Source organism: Pinus tabuliformis, chromosome 3_2, assembly GCF_031772625.1.
Source record: "Pinus tabuliformis cultivar Carrire ecotype Pingquan chromosome 3_2, CPIR1, whole genome shotgun sequence".
In the NCBI taxonomy this organism is placed as follows: Eukaryota; Viridiplantae; Streptophyta; class Pinopsida; order Pinales; family Pinaceae; genus Pinus; species Pinus tabuliformis.
Genome location: NC_142302.1, coordinates 517,883,226 through 517,891,109, shown reverse-complemented (window position 1 = coordinate 517,891,109; position 7,884 = coordinate 517,883,226). Strand labels below are relative to the sequence as shown.

General features: G+C 37.4%; 1 pseudogene across 2 annotated transcripts; it reads right to left on the bottom strand.

Moving 5' to 3' along the window:
- Positions 1 to 2,835: 2,835 nt before the first annotated feature.
- Positions 2,836 to 6,485, bottom strand: LOC149181597 (pentatricopeptide repeat-containing protein At2g13600 pseudogene; annotated as a pseudogene). 2 transcript variants are annotated; one of them, XR_016257020.1, is made up of 3 exons: positions 3,674 to 6,485; positions 3,460 to 3,528; positions 2,836 to 2,973 (listed from the first exon to the last, which is right to left on the bottom strand). The product of XR_016257020.1 is annotated as a pentatricopeptide repeat-containing protein At2g13600 pseudogene, transcript variant X1 (transcript). The 2 variants fall into 2 exon arrangements; XR_016257021.1 differs by having other exon boundaries at positions 3,698 to 6,485.
- Between the last annotated feature and the right edge of the window lie 1,399 nt (positions 6,486 to 7,884).

The window sequence follows — 7,884 nt, the reverse complement described above, 5'->3', positions numbered from 1 at the left end:
GCCATGGATGATCAGGGGCATATGGATCCTATTACTTGGTGGGGCTTCCATGGTGGAGATAACACTTATCTCTCAACTCTAGCCACGAGGTTGTTATCGCAGGTTGCCAATGCCTCATCAGCTGAGAGGAACTGAAGTACATATGGCTTCATCCATTCAGTAAAGAGAAACAGACTGGGAGCAGCGAAGGCTGTGGATCTTGTATATGTTCATTCCAACCTTCGCCTTCTATCACATTCTACTTCAGAGTATAAAAAAGGTCCAAGTAGGATGTGGGATGTGGAACCTGAGATATCTGACTTGAACATGACATTGAATGCCATGACTCACCTTAATCTACTCGAGGATGCTACACAACCACTTCCTACTTCTACAACAACTTTTAACATTCCTGCCGCACGATCGTTTATTCATGATGTAAAGTTGCAATATGAAGATGATGATGATGTAAACCCATTTCATGATTTGTAGATAGGCCTAGTCTATATTATCATATTAATAAAGTGATCATTGATGAAACACTCATTTTGTATTTACTACTATCATCTTTGTATGAGGCAAGATGCATCATTTCAATGTTCAGATTCATAAATTATCTAATAATTTTAGTTCTAATGTTGTGATTCATGAATGGTTTTGATCTTAAACATCAAATGTATTTTTTAAAATTTTTAAAAATATTATTATATATTTTTGTACTTGTCGTATCCTCGCCGTCTCTGGATCCCGGCTTTTCAAAAATCCAACAGATCCGTATCCTGGTAACTTAGACCTATGTCACAGGGTTCACCGAATTTGAACCTTTAGGTTCGAAATTCGGCGAACCTCAAAAAAAATTTCAAATTCGCATGAGGTTCGATCATGTTCGATTCAAGTTCGCTTTTTCATTTGTGTTATTTTACGGTACTAGGTCTGTCGTCTGCCATATTTTAATTTTGAAGTTCCTATCGATTAGTCGTCAATGAAGGGTAACTTTGTTAGGGTCGTTAAGCGCATAGACAATGGTTTTTGTGACAGTGCATAAGGTAATTCAAATTTTACCATCACGATGAAAATGTGCACAAAGATAACCGTATGCTATATGAGGGCCATCACGCGTCCGAGAGCCAACGATTTTACATATAATATATGCTAAGAAACCATCGATGGAGTTGCACTCGCACAGAGAGGAATAACACTTTGATAGGTTATGCAGAGGAATAACGCTTCGGTAGGTTAGGGAATAAGCTTTAACGCTTTTTTTTTAATTTGAATCACATCAGTATAGTTTTATAATTTGTTGTAGATACATATTGTTTTATATATTTAAAAAAAAATAATATATTAATATTATAATAAATTATTTATTAAATTTAACTTAATTTAATTGCTTTTAAATTTAATATCTTATAGAAAGATAATTTTATAAATAATTTGTTATATATTGTTTCATATATATTAAACATAATATTAAAATATTATAATGAGTTATATATTAAATTTAATAAAATTTTACGTTTTATATATATATATATGTGTGGGGACGAGGCAATTTCATTTATATTATATAAGCATTAAAAATTTAATGTATAAATATTATATTGGGTTATATTTTAACTTTAGGAAAATTATATATATATATACTTGAATTTAATGGCGAACCTCATTCGAACCTTATCATAAAATTCAAATTCGAATCGAACTTAATCATTGTCGAACTCGAACCCGAACCCGAACCATGTGACATTGACTTAGACTAATAGAAGAAGAATAATTGATTATGGGTTTCTCCCTGTGCGGTTTTGCCTTGGTCTTTGACCTAAATCATGGTATATCTACCGTGTATGTCTTTGTTCTAATGTTCCTTATTGTTCCACAGTGCCACTACATCGTTGATGCTAATGTTCTCTTTTACATAATTGCTTATGATGATATTGGGTGAATGTAATGAGAAAATTGTTGAAAATGTTAAAAATGCAATTATCTACTGCAAAGAACATTCTAGCCATAAAATTAGCACTTTTCACCTTACTCGACCATCATATATATGGGGCACAATCCTGGTATATGTGTTTTGTGCTGTTAAAAGGATATCCATTGGAGGTAACGGTAGATGGGACGGGTCATCCTTAGAAAAGGCTCTGGGAAATTGGATGGAAGATGAGGAAGGAGCACCACTCTTTACTGGACTTTGTTCTTAGAGCAATTTGGTTGGTTAGGAATTAATCATTATTTCAAGCAAGGTCTTTGGTTGGTTAGGAATGAATCAAGCAAGGTCTTCTCACCTATGATGATTTATTATAAGGTTCAAGGGATTTACAAAGCGTAAGGTCGAATTGTGAAGAAGACAAAAATAAGGAGTCATAAGGTAGAGACTGACAAGACAAGCCCCTAACGGTGTATCAAAGGATAATCCAGAAAGGAATTGATTAGGAGAAGCTCTACATTTCTCTGAAACTCACTGGATCCATTTTGAATGTGCTTTGGGGTGAAGGACAAAGAATTCAGGCAATTTACATATCGATGAGTATAGCTTTAAATTTTGGAGGCAGGTATATATAGATTTTCTGTGATTCAAAGCTAGTCATCTCCTGGCTTAATGGAACAATCGAGAATAGGAATTTGATTTTATCTGGCACTGCCATAAGAGCTAGGAATCTACAGTCTAAGTATGTGATGAAGGAGCACAATAAGGGACCAGCATACCTTTTCAAATAGCATGTGAAAGAGAGGGATCCTTGCGCATGTCCCATTTCTTTGATGGTCTAGAGAAGCTCCTCTGTCCAAGGTAGATTTTGATCAATTCTGCAGAGTTGTTGAACCGCATTATTGACTTTGATGGCAGTCTTAGACACATCAGAACATCTCAGTTCTCAGACAGTTATGGTCATTAGTTGTATAAGAAAAGTGATCCATCTGGTCGTGTGAGGATGTTTATTTCAGCGATATGCCCAGGCTATTCATGTTGCCCAAATCTGGGCTAAGCATCGGGACCTGTATCATACATTCAGTATCCAATTTTAAAAGGTTTGCAATGCCAAAGCTAAAAGGACAGTATCATAAATCAATAATGTAGTTCTGTTTTAGTTATTTTCAGGAATGAAGCTCATTGTTTATAACTTTACACTCTTCCATTTTTTGCACCTCAACCTGTTTAAACAAAATTTGATCTTGGGCTTTGCTCAGATTACTCTGATATATTACCAATTCACCATGGTTTGAAGGAAAAAATATATATATCTGTAGATATCTAACCTTTTTTTCAAAAAAAACAAGTAGTTCATTTAAGAGGATCGTGTGATATTTTAATAGAACTTAAAAAGGCTTGAAGAATGCTAAAAATGATTGTTTTCTGCAAATGAAATATCTGATAATATTTCTTTGTCAAGAATGGTGAGTTACCAATGCAACCGCAAGAATTCACAATAACTTGGACTCAAGACAATCAAAAAAATAAAAATAAAGGCGTGGAAATTATACCATCTTTATTAGCCTTGATAAAGTCCATACACCTTTTCTTCCTTCTTATGGTCCAACTGTCGATAGAACCTGCAACATGCAAAACAAAAAACAATTTTAGCCTGGGTTCCTTACACACAATTTCATTGCCATCAGAAAAATCATGCTTAAAGTGCATGGAATCATTGCTATTTTTATTCCACAATACTCATTTTTCACGGGAAAGATAAGAAACCTTTGTGGATGGATAAGCATCGACCTTAGAAAGCAGGCAGATCAACTCACTGGACCAGAAAGCATTCTAAGACAATCCATAGTCCATTAGTCCATCAAGCAAGTAGATAAAATGTGGTCGGCACAATACTAACGGAAAAGCTATACTTGGGAGAAATCACTCCATACAATATTCTTCTGAGCCCAGGACTCAATATTCTTCTTTTAACATGGACTGGACCTCTACACTAGATTTTTCCACAAGCACATATGCTACCGTACGCAATGTTCTAGGTACCACTGTGGGAGCCTAATGATACTTCCATTCAGAACTATGTCATTCTGCATTCATGTTTGCTTGACTTAGTATCACCTTTGATGACACCAACAAGACTGTTTTTCTCAAATGAAGTGGCAGAATCATTCACAGGTATTCACCCAGCAATGAGCAATCTTGAAGAAAAAGTTGGTGACCAACGTGAAGTAACCAGACTTTAGAATCCTTTAGGCTCAATGATTATCTGTATAAGCATCCCAGGAATATACCATAAAAATCCCGAATGCAGCTGCTTACTTCTCACTATAGTGGCAGGGAATAAGTTTCTTCTACTCTCCCCGCACATATACAGCACAAATGCAGATTGCGTAATTACCCTTCCGCATCCATATGCCTTTAGCAGAAAATTTTGTGTGTTAATGATTTGATTCGTTTCCTACAAGAAAAGAATGCACTTGATTATCGAGCTCTATCCAGCTGCGTCCCGGTTTCTTTTTAACCTGCCTGTCTTTCATTATTTTTCTTACATTGATAATGCCATCCCACCTGCCAGCTTCAGCATACATATTTGATAAAAGCACATACGGTGCACCATCGGCTGGGTCCAACTCAAAAAGGCGGTTTGCCACCAATTCTCCTAGATCTATATTAGCATGAATTTTGCAGCCACCAAGCAAAGAACCCCAGATGGTAGCATCAGGCTTTATTGGCATATTTTCAATAAAATCTTGTGCCTCATACAAGTACCCAGCTCGGCCTAGAAGGTCGACCATGCAGGCATAGTGTGCCATCGAAGGTGTTATGTGATAATATTGAGACATGAGGTCAAAGTATTTCCATCCGTCATCAACTAAGCCAACATGGCTGCATGCAGACAGAACTCCAATAAAGGTTACAGAATCAGGGTTTGTGCCAGAGCTCTGCATTTGTTCAAAGAGCTGGAGGGCTTCATCGGCATAACCATGCATAGCATATGCTAAGATCATCACAGTCCATGAGACCACATTATGTCTGGGAATGTTTCTAAATGCTCTGCATGCATCATCTAGGCTTCCACATTTCCCATACATGTCCACAAGAGCACTTGCTACAAAAACATCAGATTGGCATCCACTTCTTATTATGTTTTCATGGACTTCCTTTCCCTGTTCAATGGAAGCCAAGTTGGCACATGCTGGGAGAATACTGGAAAAGGTGTCTGGGTTCGGTTTCATACCTGACAATTGCATTTGTTGAAAGAGATTCAGGGTTTCACTGAAGTGCCCATTTTGTGCAATTCCTGCAATCATGGCATTCCATGAAACCACACTCTGCTTGGGCATTTCCTCAAATATCTTCAGAGCCTCAGTTATATCTTCATTTTGGGTATACCCTGCAATCATCGCAGTCCATGAAACTACATTTCGTTCTGACATTTTGTCAAACACTTTCCTTGCGTCTTCCAAATTCCCACATTTGCAGTACATGTCTACAAGAGCACTCCCAACAAACACATCAGATTGAAATCCACATCTAATGATCAATTCATGTACCTTCATACCCCGATCCAGCTCGGCTAAGTTGGCACATGCTCGTAGAACACTGGCAAAGATGAAGTGATTTGGTTGAAAGCGTGTTCTTTGCATCTCGTAAAACAAACTCAGAGCCTCTTTATTGTGCCCACTTTGCGTAAACCCTGCGATTATCACATTCCATGACACTGCACTTCTCAGGGGCATTTTGCAAAAGAGGTCTAGAGTTTTATCAACTTGCCCAATCTGTGCATACCCAGCAATCATTGCATTCCACGTGATCACATTTCGTTGAGGCATTTTGTCAAACACTGTGCGTGCATCCTCCAAACTTCCACATTTCACATACATGTCTATAAGAGCACTTCCAACAAACACATTAAATTGCAAACCACTCTTAATGACTTGTTCATGGATATGTCTCCCATGTTTTAGATCTGCCAAGTTCGCACATGCTGGCAGAACACTAACAAAGGTGACATGGTCCGGTAAGAAACCCATGAGATGCATTCCGGAAAAGAGTTTCAAAGCCTCCTCACAGTTCTCATTCCGGGCGTAAGCTGCGATCATGACAGTCCATGAAACCGAATTTGTTTTGGGCATTTGGTTAAAAGCTCTGCGAGCATCTGCCAGACTCCTGCACTTGGCATACAAGTTCACAATCGTGTTTCCCAAAAGGATGTCGGGTTCAAATCCAGCCTGTATGATGTGAGCATGAACTAGTTTGCCTTCTGCCACGGCTTTCTCGTCAGCGCAAGCCTGCAAGAGAGAATGGTAGCGCGGGTTGCCAATTCCATACACATGCTGTTCAGTTTCTATTGAAGTAAGAGCACTAGTGATCGTGATTGTGTTCGTTGTGAGAATACCTTTGGCTAGCTGGAATTGATGGGGTTTTTGAGAAAACAATACAAATTTTCTTCTGTTTTGAAACCTCAAGCGTTTTGCCATCACTATTCATGGATCCTGGCGTCTACTTTCATTTCCTCGTGATTATAACTGGTTTATCTCACTCCCGCAGCATTGTTTTAGAGAGCACCTAGGGAGTATTCTTGGGTATTAACCCAATGGTATTTTCAGATTTATCCTCCGTATAATATAAGCCAGTAAAAAAAAAAAAAAAATCGGTAAATTAAAAAAATAGTTTTTTTAATTTGGTTGAAAAAATAGTTTTTTTAATTTGGTTGGTTGAAGGTAGAATGAGTGGTTAAGATGCACCGTTAACTCCCTCTCCACACCAAGCAATGATTTGATTGGACAATTTTACACTTTTGAAAGCACAAAACTTTCACGTAATTATATGTTTTTATTACATTATAAAACGAAATGAAATGAAATAATATTTTAAGGTTTATGAGACTAAAAATAGTTTATTTGAGCATTAGTTTTTTATTTTTAGTTTTTTGTGATTCAATCTTTTTCTGATTCAAATTGATGATAAGTTGGCCCAACGTTCCAACAATCCCCTCACTAAAAAGGCAATGCCAAGAAATTGATGCTAACATGTTCTCATAACTTTCTCTGATGTCTTTGACTGCATCACATTCCAAAATGAAATGTTTTTCTGATTCCACAGCCCCACACGTGCAAAATGTATACACCCATTCTTCCACCATTCTGTTTCACATCGAAGTTGATGTGAGTGGGTCCTTAATTGAGCAATAAGAACCTTTGCCCTCCACGAAACGCTAGCTCCAATGAACTCTTTTGGTCCTTAATTGAGCAATAAGAACCTTTGCCCTCCACGAAACGCTAGCTCCAATGAACTCTTTTTGTTGTAAATCACACGTAGGGTTGAATTCCTCAATGTAATATTTCTTCTTTCTACCCAACTCTTTTCCCCATACCTTTTTATGAAACTTCTCCATGCCAAAATCCTTTAGCTCCTTGTTATTTGTGGGACAGCCATTGAGGTAGATATTCCATTTTTGCATTTATGTGTAGTTTTGTTTCATCAATGTTTTCTTTCTTTCACTCATCTCTTCATTGAAGATAACATTAGGCCATCTACCTATTCTCATTTGAGCAATAAGAACCTTTGCCCTCCACGAACTGCTAGCTCCAATGAAGTTGATGGGAGTTGGTCCTTAATTGAGCAATAAGAACCTTTTCCCTCCATGAAATGCTAGCTCCAATGAGCTCTTTTTGTTGTGAATCACACGAAGGGTTGAATTCCTCACTGTAATATTTCTTCTTTCTACCCAACTCTTTTCCCCATACCTTTTTACGAAACTTCTCCATACCAAAATCCTTTAGTGCCTTGTTAATTGTGGGAGAGGCATTGAGGTAGATATTCCATTTTTGAATCCATGTGTAGTTTTGTTTCACCCATGTTTTCTTTCTTTCACTCATGCCTTCATTGAAGATAACAGTGAGCCATCTACCGACACTCATTTGCTTAATTCTTTTTAGATATCTTATCACCCGCACCATAGCAATTGCTTCAAT